The following is a 16,223-nucleotide window of genomic DNA, read 5'->3' on the forward strand; positions in this document are numbered from 1 at the left end:
ACAAACAAACAAACAAAAAATAGAAGTTAACAATATGGAAGAAATGAAAGAAAACAATCCATCCAAAACATTCACTTTACTTTAAAATATGGCAACCCCATGCAATAAATTAATAGTAATAGGTAATAAGACTCAGGCAAAAGCCTTGAAAAGAACTCTAAGTTACGAATAGAGTGTGATGTGTGCCCCAGCCGTCCTTCATTCTACTGAGAGGAGCTTCAGCCTTTATGTAATTTGGCAAGAACTCAGTTGCATAATTCTGCACTTAAGTAAATTTCTCCATTAGCATGAAAAATGGTATTCAGGGGTTTTCTCTCAATATAATTAGAAATTGAGTGCTCCCAGAACAATGCTCCTAAAGAGAAACACACACACACAACATTTCCTCCCACCGACCCCTACCCTTTCCATGGTTCCAAGACGTAGAGAGAGAAATATAGATTGCATCATTTACTTGAAGGAGACGCTAATATCAGTAGAGTCCTTCCAGCATTTTCTTTTTAGGCCCAGTTGCTCTAAAAGTTCAGGTACCAAAAAAAAAAAAAAAAAAGTTCAGGTACCGAGAAGAAATGAGGTTTTGACCGCTTCTCTGACCATTTCTTCCTTTAGTTTTTAATAACCTAGGAAGTGTCCATGATATCATAAATGATAACAGAAAAAATAAGTTGCAGAATGATTACACACGCACACACACATACGCACCCCTAATAAAAATCTGCAAACCTATACACAAATTGATAATTTTGTTATCTCCTAGAAAAGAGATTGTGTATGTCAATGGTCCCCTGATATACTTCTGTGTTATATTGTGATTTTTAAACAAGTAAATGTTACATTTAATTTTCAAGAGATATCTACTCTTCCTTTGGGGTGAATGTTTCTTGCCTTCCAGCTCCTTTCTACAGCAATCTTTTTCCCCAAAGTCTTTCCTGAATTCTCTTATTCTCACTGCGGAAAGTAGGGCTGCATCCAGGGGATCTAGCTCAAGGTCAGACAACTAAAGGCAGTTTCCCCTCTACACTTAGAGAATCTAAATGCTGGTTTTTCACCTACCTCCTGGTTCCTGGCATGGACTACAGCTTGAGAGACAACTGCCCAAGAAATGTCAAGTTATTATTACTCTAAACCGTGGTCATGCTAGGAGCATCTGACCTTCGACCTTTCAGTCTTGTGGCTTTCAGAGAAAGATAATGAACCTCAGGTTTTTTACTCTGTTCCACTGAGAGCCTTGACATTTGATATGTGGAGTTAAATAGAATTTTTAACATTTTCCTTATTAATGGTGCTGGGTTTTAAAATACCTATGCAGTAAAATTCTTTTGTTTTGAAATCCAGGAATACCTGAGGAAGGGTCAAATTCAAATGTCTCCGGTTTGCATTACTGAAGACCTCATTTGAGTAGTATAATGCCTGAGAGCCAGGCAAGCCATCAGCAGAGAGGAGTGCCACAGAAAGAACAGTGGTCTGGGTCTGAGGATTGGGCTCTAAACCAGACTCTAGCAGTACTGTGTGTTGTGATTGTTAGAAGGTTACTTTGCTCTGGGAGTTGGTTCCCTCATCAATAAGTGGACTACATTACTATTGAGGGAAATCTCCAGGATTCTTCACTAGCTTCTGTGGTCAGAGTCAGATAGGGCACTTCGATCATCCAAGACCAAGCCTGTTCACCCTGCATATTCACCAGCATGGCATATGTTCCCATAGACACTCAAGTCAGAGCCTGGGGCAAGTAGTGATGGATCATGATGGATCTCTTCACCTGCCAGCTGTCAGTTGGTCATCAGGTCCCATTAATTCCACCTCCCAAAGCCATTTTCTCCCAGCTTTATTGAGATATAATGGGCATATAACATTATGTAAGTTTAAGTTGTCCAACCTAATGGCTTGATACGTGTATATATTGCAAAATGATCACCATAATGTTAGTTGACACATCTATCACTTTACATAATTACAATTGTGTAAGACCTCCTTTCTTAGCAATATCCAAGTATGTCATACTTGTTAACTAGAGTAACCAAAGCCACTTGCTACTCTCCATCTTTATGGCCACCACCTTTCATTATCAACTCAAGGGGTTAAAAGAGGAACCAAGTTTCAGAGCCCAGCATGCATGAAACAGGCACATAATGTGTTGATGCTGAATATAAGGAAGAATAAATGCTGAGCGAAAGGCCTTTCAGAAGTTGTAGACACTAACAGCAATTCTTTAAAAAAAAAAAAGTCAAAAGATACCTATATGTCATGAAAAGCTATTTACCATCTCTAGAATTCCAGATCCTGACATGACCTGTGAATTAGAATGGCAACTGTGATACGTATTTGGGTGTCAATTTTTATTTCTTTAATAAATTTCTTCGTAGCACAGTGATTGGAAGATAGTAGGACCTTAGAAAATATTTGTGTGTGTGTGTGTGTGTGTGTGTGTGTGTGTATGATCATACTTGAAACACAGACTACATGGGCAATGAGAATCTGAAGAGATTTGACTTAGTTTGAAAATATAGGAACAGGTTCCCTGAGGAAGCAATGCTTTAGGTAACCCAGGAGACGAGATAAAAGAAAACTAGAAGAGAAGGAGAGGGAAGGGCATTCCATTTCCAAGAAAGCAAGTGCATGTGTCCCACAGCAGAAGAGAGCTGAGTGGGTCAGAGGGACTGAATGAAGACCAATAAATCCGGAGTGGAGGAAATCTGGGTAAGTTAGGAGAAAGGAGACAGGTGGGGAGCAAAAGCCAACCCAGTCCCATAGACCCTTTCAGGGCACATGCAATTTTGTCTTCATCTTTAGAGCAATGAGAAGAAATTAGAGGATTTCAAGAAGGTGAGCATCCAGGTCAGATTTGAACTGTGGAAAGATCATTCTAACTGCAGTAAAGTTTAAAGACTTCCATTTCCAACAGTGTGCTGGACAAAACACCCTGGAAAACCTCTCAATAAAAATGACTACCAAAGCTGGATTTTCAAAACGAGTTGGCAAACTATCAGAAAAGTAAAGAAACCACAGAGGAGAAACACTAAGCAAAAAGGAGATTCTGGGTACTTACAGAGCAATAAAGCCAACTTCTGCCCCCAATACATTTGCTCAACCTTAGTGGCTTTAAACCTCCACTCAGATGGTTGTTTGGGGAATAGAAGGAATGAGATCAATCCTAGGGCCTGCTTATTGGAGACCCTTGCATAAAGCTGGTATCTCAAACTGTTACGCTTTCTTATAAAGGAGGGTAAGAAGTAAATCTATTGCCTAAACGGGAGCAGTGAGGAAACTACCCACTCCTCAGTACTGGATAGAAAAGGAAAACACATCTCCATTGAGATTTCTGAACCATGAGCCAGTCTTCACCTGGATTTTGTTTTGTTCATGTTTTTGTTTTTCTGTATTCATGTTCCTTGCTTGGATCTACAAACAGATACTTTAACTTAAAGTGGTCTCTGGTTGCTAATGCACCCATTTTCTTTGGAGGAAAATAAAACTTTTATTTCAAAACTAAAAACAACTATAGAACAACTGATAAAATTCTAAAGAAAGTTAGCTTTAAAATATAATAATAACAACAAAATGCCCAGGAATCATGATCATGCTAAATGGAGACAGCAAAATCAGACATACAAAGACTCATCCTACTGAAATTATAAAGAATTACAATTCAAAAAATATAAAATCTCAAATTTAATATGCTCCAAATAGAAAAAAGATGCTTAAAATATGATAAAGAAAAAATATAAAAATGAAAAATTGTATTTGAATAAGAACTAAATGGAATCTCTGAAAATAGCCCACTAATTAAAATTAAAAACCCAGTCAATGAGTTAAATGGCATATTAGACATAGCTTAGAGAGAAAATGGTGAACCAAAAAGCAGGTTCAAAGAAGTTAACCAGAATGAACCCCCCAAAACAAAAAGAAATGATAGAATATATGAGAGTTTATGAGACATGGAAATATGAGGTCTAACATACATACATTAGTTGACATTTCAGAAAAATAATGGGATATATGGGAAAGATGCAAATATTAAAAAGAATAATTGGAGCACCTGGATGATGCAGTTGGTTAAGCATCCAGCTCTTGGTTTCCACTCAGGTCATGATCACAGGGTCGTGAGGCTAAGCCTCACATCAGTCTCTGTGCTCAGTGTGGTATACATTTAAGACTCTCTCTCTCCTTCTCCCTCTTCCTCTCCTGCTCGCACACACATGTACTCTCTCTAAAATAAATAAATAAATCTTTTTTTTTTTTTAAAGAATAATGAGGGACACTTGGGTGGCTCAGCGGTTGAGCATCTGCCTTTAGCTCAGGATGTGATCTCAGGATCCGGGATTGAGTCCCACATTGAGCTTCTTCCTCTGCCTGTGTCTCTGCCTCTCTCTCTCTCTCTCATGAATAAATAAATATTAAAAAAAATGAGTGGGATTTTTTTTTTTTTTTTGGTGGTGGGGTAGTGTGGGGTGGGGTGAGGAACTCCAGATTCAGGAAAACAAACTTCTAGCTGTATAAACAAACTCATTCCTAAGTAAATCATGATGAGTTTAATTAATCTGGTTTTATTCTAAAGCTGGAAAGAAGTTTTCCTGGATGTAGACCTCTAGTTTGTTTTTGTTTTGTTTTGTTTTGTTTTGGGGTTTTGTTGTTGTTGTTGTTGTTTACCTGTTAAGTTTAGCCTTCAGGCTTACTGTTGCTCCTATATAGGCTTTCTGGTCTCTTCTCTCTGGTGGCTTTTAAGATCACCCCTCTTTCTTTGATAGGGAGAGGGAATTGAGTAAAAGGGGGTGCAGGCCAATCTTTAGGACCTCTGAAGAGTCTGAGAAGTATGAAGAATATGAAAAGAGTTCTGTATTATAGATGCCAAGACAGAAGTATTTTGGAAAAGACAGGTCAGCAGTAATAAAATGCTGTGGCTCATGCTATTTGGGATATCCTTAATTGTTGTCACAGTGGTATTATCATCTGTGGCTTATTCACAAAATATATTTGACTATGGGCAAGTTCTTCATTTTTATCGCTCCTGTGGTATCCAAAACCAGTGGCTCTTCCCTCCCCCTGCCGAACACCCATCTGATAGAAAATCAGGAAGTAATAATTAATGATACTATTTAGCCCAGAAAATTGTGATTTGGAAGAACATCCCTCTGAGAAGAAGTTCATCTGCACGAGTATGCATCTATACATAGTGTACTCTGATGATCAAACTGAATGACTTATATTATCTGCTGCTTTGGGTCATATGGGTCTTTAGACTTATAAATTAACAAATAATTGAGAAGGGACTATAATCATGTACTTAAAAAATATTCAAAATTGCAAACCAAAAATTCCTGGTGGCTGAAATATATATATGGCTTTGAAAAGCTGTAAATGTTGTGATTATAAGACGATGATGCTTAGCAGAGTTGAGAGATTGCAGGAGAAACTAAAGGAGCTCCTCAATGATCTGAGGAGCACAGCCTGTGTCTGTCCTCAATCTAATTAGAAATTGGGCAATAACTATCACACGTGTCTTACAGGAGGCAACTAAAGAAGCTAGTGGGAATATGAAACACTTTTTAATTTTAAATACAGAATTACTATAATCTAAAACACAAATGCGGGATCCCTGGGTGGCGCAGCGGTTTGGCGCCCGCCTTTGGCCCAGGGTGCGATCCTGGAGACCCGGGATTGAATCCCACGTCGGGCTCCTGGTGCGTGGAGCCTGCTTCTCCCTCTGCCTGTGTGTGTCTCTGCCTCTCTCACTCTCTCTCTCTCTCTCTCTGTGACTATCATAAATAAATAAAAAAATAAAAAAAATAAAACACAAATGCTTTGCAGGACAATATGCACTCTGTTTGAACTCAGAGCCCTTCACTCCTATCAGGGGCTGCATAATTAACACAGGAGTGAACAATTGTATCCCTTCCTATTGAGCTGTTCAATGTAGGTACCACTGATCAGGCACACCTCCTTGTACAGCTACCTCTAAATGCAGCCTCAGTGTCCACTTCAACACAAATCCAGACAGCAACCACCAACCCATTCTGGTGACACATGACACCAACCTTTCTCTCCAGTTGAGTGGGCACTGCTTGGCATTCTAACATTTCCAGTAAAATGCCTGCAGGGGCCTTGGCTACATGCTGAGAATAAATCCTGCACAGCAGGTCCTGCCAGTCTCTCCATATCCACCTTCCTCCTATTCTCCCCTTTGTTCACTATCCTTCAGCCACGCTAGTCTTCTCTAACTTTCTGGAAAACCTCAAGCTCTTTCTTATTCAAGAGCACCTGCTCAGAGTTTTCCTCCGTGAAGGACCTTTCCTTCTATCCCTTGCATGGCTGGTTCATTAGCCTCTTTCATACCTCAGTTGAAATGTCACTTCTTCAGAATCCACACAATGAAAAACATTGTGAGCTAATCCCAACATTCGATGAAGAAACTAAGGCAGAGGTTAGGTCATTCGCACAAGGGTACGCAGGTAGGTAGTCACTGGCATTCTTTACCACTATACTGTACTATACATGTACCATGTATCTCAACTATTTGCTTATTTCCCTTATGGGCATTTAGTATGGTTTGCAACTACATGGTGTATTTGTTTGCATTTTTTTTTTGTCTCCCTCAGTACTATAGAAGGGCAGAATGAGGGCTGGGCTACATCTGTCTTGTTCACTGCAGTAACATAGCATAGAACTTGATCAAATAGTAAAACTCAAAAATATTTGATGAATCAATGAACTGGATTGAATTGAATTAATGTGTCTTTGCAGTCAGCTGCATTAGGAGAGTAGATCTGAGAGATAGACTAGTTGGAGACTTGAAGAACAGTGGCCATCTATGCCTCAGAACTAAGTCTACTTTAATTTTCCATCCACCCCAAATAAGCAGCCACACAATAAGCAGCCACCCAGAGAACTGAGCAATATATTATTTCCTATTAAGGAAACAAATTCTACTTTGAGGTGATACTGCCTCACATGCATTTGAGGTGGATCAACAAGCCCACCCAGTCACCCTGATTCAGTTCAGCATCCCTGACAATTACGTTAGCTTGGTGTATTTCACCTCTCTGGCAAACTAGACCCTTTATTATCTTGCATGCTCATATTTAGTTACAGGGGATTTGCGAACACATTTCCTAAATCTACATATTTATTTAGTAAATTGATCTTTCACCCAGGTCATTCTCTGAGGAACTGTCAGCCTTAGCATTTGACAGAAAAAGCTTTTTTTTTTTTTTTTTTCCACAAAGGCAAGGATTCAGCCAGCAAGAAAGCTTCTAGATGTCCAAGGAGGAGTTAACAAGGAAAGGAAATTGTCTACTGCTTCAACCGGGAAGAATGAATATCTTGTGTCATCCATGGCTTTTCCCTTAACTGTCTACAGGGTAGATAGTCTTGTTCTGCAAAATTAAGCCATTTAAAGGGACAATGGAAGCAGACAGCCCGCATCTTACACTTTGCTGTGAGCAAAGTATGAGATCAGCCCCTAGTAGGAAACAGTTTACTCAGCCTCTGAAGCATCAGCAGGGGGAAGCCAATCTGGGATTACACCCTGGCCAAGGACACTCCGCAGTGTAGGTAATTCACGTGAAGAGGATGGGAAATCGATAGCAATTCAAAGTCCTGTTCCCACTGCCTCTTTAAGGTCTCCAACTGGTTATTAGGAAAGATGCTAAGCCCTGGGGAATGGCTGGCTAATTCACCAAAGACCTCCTCACTGCAAAATATCTTGCCTCTGATCAGTTTTCAGTTGCCAGGACTTTGCTGTAGCGTGCGGAGGGTGCTGACACTTCCTCCTCGAAATGCTCTCTTTTCTGGCTCCTGGAATGCTGGTCTTCCCGCTTTCCCTCTGTGTTCCTGATCAGCCTTCCCTGGGGCTCTCCCCTCATTCATCCCTTCAACACGCTAATCTCCTGGGTTTCACCCTGAGTTTTATATCATTGCTCACCTTGTGCTATAGCTTCAAATACAATACTTTTTTGGATCAATCACTACCAAAACTTTACTTCTGTTCTTTACTCTCCTGAACTCCAGATTTGTATCTAACTACCTGCTATACATTTCTATTGGGCTATCCCAATAAACATCTCAAATTTTACCAAAACATATCATCTTCCCCCCAAAACTTCTCCTCCCCTGTATTCATCATGCTGATGAATAATGTCTAAGGAAACGGGTCGCAAAGCTCAACCTCAGATCAGCTGATCCTGCCCTCTCCCCTAGCTGCACTCCCACCCACATTCCATCCTGCCATTAATACACCTTGTAGTCTTCCACCCTTCTTCTTCCACCCTTCTTCTCCCACCCACTATGACTGCCTTAGCTCAAGTCTTCTTGCCTGGATCACTGCAACTGCTTCATTATTAACCTCCTGCCTCCCTTCCTCTATACTACCTTCCACACACTCATCTTTCTTCCTCAGTGATCTTTTTAAAACATGAATCTGAATCATGGAGATCTCTTGCTTGCTTGCTTGCTTTATTTATTTATTTATTTGTTTGTTTGTTTTAATTTTTATTTTTGTATTTGAGAGAGAGAGCAGGGCAGAGGTAGAAAGAGGTAGAGAATCTTTTTTTTTTAAGGTTTTATTTATTTATTCATGAGAGACACACACACAGAGAGGCAGACACAGGCAGAGGGAGAAGCAGGCTCCATGCAGGGAGCCTGATGCAGGACTCGATCCCGGGACTCCAGGATCATGCCCTGGGCCAAAGGCGGCACTAAACTGTTGAGCCACCCAGGCATCCTGAGGTAGAGAATCTTAAGCAAGCTCCATGCCCAGCATAGAGATTGATGCGGGGCTCAATGACATGACCCTGAGATCATGACATGAGCCAAAACCAAGAGTCGGACATTTAACTAACTGAGCCACCCAGGCTCCCTTGTAGATCCTCTGCCTTAGAACTTCAATGGCCCCCACTGCCAAAAGCAGAGGTTTCCAAACTGCTCCATGAGAAAAAAAATTCAAGCATGATTCTCAACAGATGCTTACTTATTTATAAATTATATCCAAGTATTATTCTAAATCACGTTTATAAAGTTTAATTTTTTCCTCTTGGAATGAAATTAAGGAATTTTCATCTTTTTGCCTCATTCCAATGGATGAGTCTGTCCCCCCACTGGGGTGCTCACTCTGCTCTGAGGATGGAGGGCAGCATTTATGCTGATTTCCCCTGGCAGAGAGAATGGCACCACACTCCTCGGTCAGGCATACCAGGTGTTCATGGTCCAACTACAACCTACCTCATCAGGTGCATGGTCCCCACTCTTCCACCAGGACATATTCACCCACTAGCCCCTCTGCCGCATAGACATGCTATTCACGGGCATACCATAGCACAAAGAACCTAGGCTTTGATGGTGCATCCCTCTCTGCTAACATCTAGCTGTCACTTTCTGTATCTTTCTGGGCCCCAGTTTCCTCTTCTGCCAAACAAACATCAGAATACCACTACTTCCCAGGGTTCCTGTGAATATGAAGTGAGGCAGAGTAAAAAAGTGATATAGGGCCAAGCACAGAGGAGATGCTTAATAAATGGTACCCTGGAGTAGTAGGAACAATGGGGAGCTGGGTTCCACACGTTATTCCCTCTGCTTGAAATTTGTGATTCTTCTCTCTTTCAACATTTAGTTTAAAGTATCACTTCATCCGAGAAGAATTACTGATCCTCCTGAGGTGGAGTTGGTCATTTAAACCTGTCTGTTTCCTGAGCCTCAATGGCATCATGCCATGGATCATTGCTTATTCCAGGGAACTGTGATTTGATTGCTGGGATGCCTATCTATCATCCCCACAGCATTGCTGCTACTTGAGGAAGCCTTACTTATTAATTTCAAAGTCCCCAGTACTTACAGTGCCTAGCACATAATAGGTACTCAATGAATGTTTATTAATATTTCTATACACAAAGGGAAAAGAGGAGTATTTAAAATGCATGCATATGCACAATTTCATGTTACAATGACAGCTACTTACTTCCTGCTTTACAAAGCATTTACACATATGTTTGTAATAAACAAGCTGTTGGATCCCCCTCAGCATTGTAGCAACTCATAAAATAGATAATAAATTAAAGAGAAGTGACTGTTTGACAGTATCCCTTTGATGACAGTTTTCTTTTCCACCCTGATCTAATGCCAAGTTAATGTTATCATAAAATAATTCCATTAACTGCAATTGTGTAGTTTACTGAGCCATTACTGTCATCAAAAAGTGAAATTATATTCAACACCGAAAACAGAGGCTTACATAGGAATAAATGGCATTAACATGCAAACAAATTATATGCAGGAGAAATAGGAATAGCAATGTGACGGGCATTCCAGCCCATGCTCCGTATAAACAGATGATTACATTTAAATATTTATTCATACATGAACAATGAAAACAAATCACATTGGCAAGTGCCTTCGAGTTAAAGTCATATTTGTTTAAAAAGGCAGACTCCAGGCTACATTAGGCCTGGCTGAGTTTCATTCAGACAGTCTTGCTGCCTAACATATGCATGACCAGGAAGGTGAACTAGTATATAATATTTACATAAGAAGAAATTGAACTGGTGGGGAGGCGAGGTAGAAGCTGAGAGGGGAGGTAGGCAGAATAACGCAAGATGGAAAATAAAAAAGAAGAGAGAGCATCAGAGAACATCAGAGAACATCTGATCACCTGATACTGAAAGCAAGCAGAGGGCAGCCCTGGTGGCGCAGTGGTTTAGTACCGACTGCAGCCAGGGGTGTGATCCTGAAGACCCGGGATCGAGTCCCACGTTGGGCTCCCAGCGTGGAGCCTGCTTCTCCCTCTGCCTCTCTCTCTCTCCCTCTCTCTCTCTCAATCTCTCTCTGTGTGTCTCAATAAATAAATAAAATCTGAAAGAAAGAAAGAAAGAAAGAAAGAAAGAAAGAAAGAAAGAAAGAAAGAAAGAAAGAAGAGAAAGAGAAAGGGCAATGATGTCTGGCCCTGAATTAAGTGAGCCAGACTGGGGGTGTCCACCGGAGGTGTGAACCGTGCTCCTTGAATGCCTATGTTGATGGAGTGGAGGCCCCAGCGCAGATGAATGGTGCTGTGCACACCACGGCCATCCTTCCTGGCTCCCAGGTGAGGGCTGGGGAACAGGATGACTCCTGAGACACTGCAGCTCCTACCAGTGTGTTAGTACATCTCTTTCCCTGACTAGTGACTCCTTTAAGGAGTGTGAGTTACCTGGGCTGGCCCTATGTCAGTTCTTTCTTCATTCCTTGAGAAGATACGAGGATAAAGTCATGGTTGCCTAGATAGCTTTGTCAAAATGGCAAGGACTTCTTTCCTGACAACTTCTGTTCCAAGTCATCTTGTTTCTGTTGAAGTCCTACTGTGTTTAGAATAATAGTACCTAAACCCATGCAGTCTTGTGCCTCTCTGCAGCTCTGACAATAGTCAGCAAGTTGATCCTTCCAGGAGGAGCTATTTTCACTCAGGACAGCTCCCCATCTTGGCCAAACACACTTTATATATTTGCATGATCCCCACAAAGTTCTTCTTTTTTTCTCTTTTTTTTTAAAGATTTTATTTATTTATTCATGAGGGACACACACAGAGAGAAGCAGAGACACAGGCAGAGGGAGAAGCAGGCTCCATGCAGGGAGCCCGACGCGGGACTCAATCCCCGGTCTCTAGGATCGTGCCCTGGGCTGAAGATGAAAAGTTCTGGTTCTTAAATTTGCTTAATCAGATGAAGTAGAATGTGAAGCCTCACTCTGCTAATTCTTAGCTTTGTGACCTTTAAGTTTGAATCAAAACCTCAGGTTCCTTATCTAAGAAAGGGGGATAGAGGGCAGCCCTGGTAGCTCAGTGGTTTAGTGCCGCCTTCAGCCTGGGATGTGATCCTGGAGACCCAGGATCGAGTCCCGCATTGGGCTCCCTGCATGGAGCCTGCTTCTCCCTCTGCCTGTGTCTCTGCCTCTCTCTCTGTCTCTCTGTGTCTCTCATGAATAAATAAATTAAAAATCTTAAAAAAAAAGAAAGGGGGATAGAAATAGTGTCCCACTTCACACTGAATAAGTATCAATACCTGCCATGTGCTGTTCTCAGTACAAAACAAAGATAGGAGCTTTGAAGCTGACATTCTAGCAGGGAGATGGCAGTAAACAAAAGTATAATTAATTATTGTCTAGTATGTTAACATGTGACTATTTCTATGAGGAGGGAAAAAAGACCAAAAACAGAGTGAAAGGGAGGGGAATCAGAAGTTGCAATTTTCCATAGGGTAGTGAAGGAAACATTTGAGTGAGGATGTAGAGGAGAGGGAGTGAGCAAGCAGATATGGAGGGAAAGGTGCCCAGCCCCTATGTCAGGAGCTTGAGCCACTGCAAGGAGGTCTGTGTGGCTGGCACAGAGTAAATGAAGACTCAGATGAGATGAAGTGGGAAGATGAGGCTCTCCATAGGATTCTTCTGATGACTAATGGAGATAATAAGTGAAATGCACTTAGCAGGAAATAATCACCAAGGCCGTGGCTACTTGCTCTGTGACAGGCACTATGCTAAGTGTCTGACATCCATTAGCTCATTCAGTCTGCATCACAACCTGAAAGGCTTTTATTTTTACCTACATGCTTATTTTACATATAAGTAAACTGAGCTTTAGGCAGGCAAAATAATCTGCCTAAGGTCATAGACATTGGTAAGTGGTAGTGGTAGGATTCCAGTGCAGAACTCAAGCCCAAGTAGCTAGCTCCAAAGACAGTGTCTTTAACCACTGACTGACTGCCTCTCATAAGCAAAGGGAGTGAGGATGAGGGAGGTAAAGAAGAAATATGTGGATAGAAGAGCAGCCCCAAGAGACTGGAAGGACACAGAGGAGGAGGAAACAAGAATTGAATAAGCAGATCCTTAACAAGAGCAGGAAGCATGATACAAAAGGAAACACAGGCAGTATGATCAGGTTGCAGAGAGCTGGGTACATGGCTATTTGGGCCCAAGGGGCCTGATCACACACACAGCAGACACAAGCAGGGGCCAGTCAATGGGCTAGCAACAGACCAAGGGGAATTCATGGAGCTGTAAAAGTCCCTACATTGTGATCCTCAAAAAGCAGACACCTGGTAAACATATCCCTTCCTCCTTAAAAACAAACAAACAAGTGAGCAAACAAAAACAACAAGAAAGGTTTAGGATAGCATGAACAGTAAGTCAAATTTTAATCATGGACCAAGATACCATCTATTAATTGATATCTGAGTTTTTGAAACAAGTACTTTTGCTTTCTTGCCGACGTAAAAACATGGTACCAGGTAACATTTATTATGTTTATGAAGTTAAGTACCAGGTACTACATGGATAACTTTGTACATGTAATCTCATTTCATCATCAAAACACTAAGATCTGGTTTATCCCCATTTATGGATAAGGAAACTGAGGCTCAGATAGGCCAGGTCACTCACTCAGCTGAGCACAGGGACAAACATACAACTCCCTCCCAGGTCTGTCTAGTGTGAACACTGATAAACAATGAGCCAACACTGACCAGCCCAACATGAACATAATCATTATTCCACATTTCCCCCCTGTACTTGAGCCTATGGCAGCATTAGTATTTTTTAAGGAACATAGACAAGGGGGAGCAAATCCCACTAGAGTGCCATGCTCTAGACTTTCTCTCTTTTAGAGAGCCATCCTTACAGAAGGGTTGCAGCCTTGTTTCTATGTGCCTGGCCAGCAGGAAGGGAAGCTTTTCAGCATGGTGACTCAGGAAAGTGCAGGCTGCTCTGAACTCTGAGTAATTCCACAGCTCAGAAATCTTGGGGATCAGCTCAGCTGGTTGTCTGAGCTTCAGGATAAAAGAAACTGCAAGGAATTTTATAAAGAAGTTCAATGCCTAAAAGATTATCACTTCAGCTCTTTCCAGCCGTTTCTCAGTATGCTCTATATCTCCCAGAGGCTCAGTCATTCTAGGGAAGCCTAATGGATACTGGTCATATTGATGACTACTGAGCATCTTCTGGACACACTTCCTAAAATTTAGGAATTTCCCATGTTTTTAAGCCTGTCTCCCTATGGCAAAAGCTTGAACCTGCTCTGCCAGCTTCCATTGCAACTATGGCACAGGTATCCTGCCCCAGACTTTGACTCAGGAGCCAGTGACATAGAGAAGGGACAAGAAAATCACATTATTTGACTATGTGATAGAAATAAATAATCCTTAAGAAATCCAATCTTTCTCAACAACTTCTCTTCCTCTCTTTCTCAACTGCATCCTGCATATTGATACAGGATAATCCCTAGCCCTTGAAAATGTTCCTGTGCAGAATGTGCAAAGAAAAATGGCAAGGGAACAGCTAATGGGAGCTAGATCAGCTGAAATTATGCACATGAGGAAAGAAGACAAAGAAATAACAGGAAACAGCAACACAATACCAGACACAATAAGTCCCAAAAGCAATAATTATATTATGATTTCCCACCAGCTGGCTTAGAAATTTCAAACCTTCTATTTTCTAGTTTCCCAAGTAAAATGCCTTCCCAGTATGGGGAAATACCTCCAACACTTCCCAATGTCCTTGATGCCGCTCTAAGAGTGCAAACCATTGATAAAGATTCTAAAATGAACAGGACACAGGAAAACTACCTTCCCTCAGCATGAGGTCTTAGATCTTTCTTGAAGGTCAGCCTACACTTTGTTCATGAGAAAGTATTGAAGACTATCTTAAAGGCATCTCTTCTGACCAAATGCCTCTCTTAGCCTCAAAAGGCACCTTGTCCAATAGGTATTTTATAAGTATCAATGATGTTCTATATGTGATGCTGGGGATACAGCAAGAAATAACAGAGCACCTCAGTACTCAAGAAGCCAAAAGTCACTTAGAGTTACAGCAGCACTGAATTTACACTGAATGAAGAGCTAGAGTTCTGCAGGATGACATGCCTTGAGGCAGAGAAGAAAACAAATATACAAACGCTCTTTGCTCCAGTGGAGGGAGGGAAGAAAGACTAAGAGAGATAAGACAGGAAGAAAATGGAAGGAAGGAAGGAAGGAAGGAAGGAAGGAAGGAAGGAAGGAAGGAAGGAAGGAAGGATAAGATAAATAAGCCAAAAGGAAGGAAGGAAAGAAGAAACAGTAAAATAAATAAGCCAAAAGAAAAAATTGGGCAGAAGATATGATAAATGAAGAATATATGTTCTTCTTGTAAATCTAAAGTTCTCACTTGCAAGATGAGATAAGATATCCTTGCCTATTAATCTGGAATTATAGTGTTTGAATCCTTGAACTCCTCCAAGAAACTCAACCCTTAGAAAGACACACTGGTTTTCAAATAATTGATAAATACCTCTCAAATATATAAGAATACCCCTAAGACTTTAATACAGTCTCTACTTTGACTAACTGGCAAACCAGAAGAAACAGATGCTTCACTTTAAGAATAAGAGGGTTGATGGAAGGAGGTGGGTGGAAGATGGGCTAGATGGATGATGGATATTAAGGCTGGCACTTGCTATGAAGAGCACAAGGTGTTGTATGTAAGTGATGAATTGCTGAATTCTACTCCAGAAACCAATATTGTACTGTATCTTAACTGCCTGAAACTTAAATAATAAATAAATAAATAAATTAATTAATTAATTAATTAATTAAATTTTTAGTAAGATTAAGTTTTAAAAAATTAAAAATTAACATTTAAAAAATGAATAATGCACATGACATGGTTCAAGACATTCATCTCCTTCTATTCTCATCTGAAATCTCAAGGAACGTTTTAGGAGAATCCAAAATGATTCATATTTCAGATGCCTTGTCGAGTATGAAACACTGTCACGTTCAAAATAATGACTACAGACTTCTATTTTCTCTTGGGAAACCATCTTTCAAACTGAAGACATCTATACCTTAAGTGGCTGACCCGGCCCTTGGCTCCAGAGGTACACATGAAACTATAAGCGCATAATCTGCATACTCATTTCCTTGGTCATAATGTTTAAAACCTTAGCACATGACCCCAAACAGTTTTTGGCATAGGATTTTGCCAGAATAACAAATAACTTAGAATTGTTTAAGTTAGAATATGAATCTGAGGTTTCCAGTGGTTTCCACTTTGGAAAACCTGTCTCAGAAGGCAACCAACAAAAGGAAAGTAGAGGCAAGATCTAGAGAGACAGAGACTATCCTGATGGTAATGTCTGCATCCAGTCATGCCTGAGACCAACTATCCTCTGGATTTTTAAAAAGATGTGAAATAAAATAAAGTCCTACTCTCCCTAAATCAGTTTGAGTTGAATGTTC

At 40.8% G+C, this 16,223-nt stretch overlaps 1 protein-coding gene across 1 annotated transcript in view; it reads right to left on the reverse strand.

Annotated features, from left to right (window-relative positions):
- The window catches only part of DOCK2 (dedicator of cytokinesis 2), a 397,914-nt gene that overhangs the window by 308,228 nt on the left and 73,463 nt on the right, over positions 1-16,223 (reverse strand). The gene's annotated exons all lie outside the window — the stretch shown is intronic.

The sequence above is a fragment of the Canis lupus genome, chromosome 4 (assembly GCF_003254725.2).
Source record: "Canis lupus dingo isolate Sandy chromosome 4, ASM325472v2, whole genome shotgun sequence".
Lineage (NCBI taxonomy): Eukaryota > Metazoa > Chordata > Mammalia > Carnivora > Canidae > Canis > Canis lupus.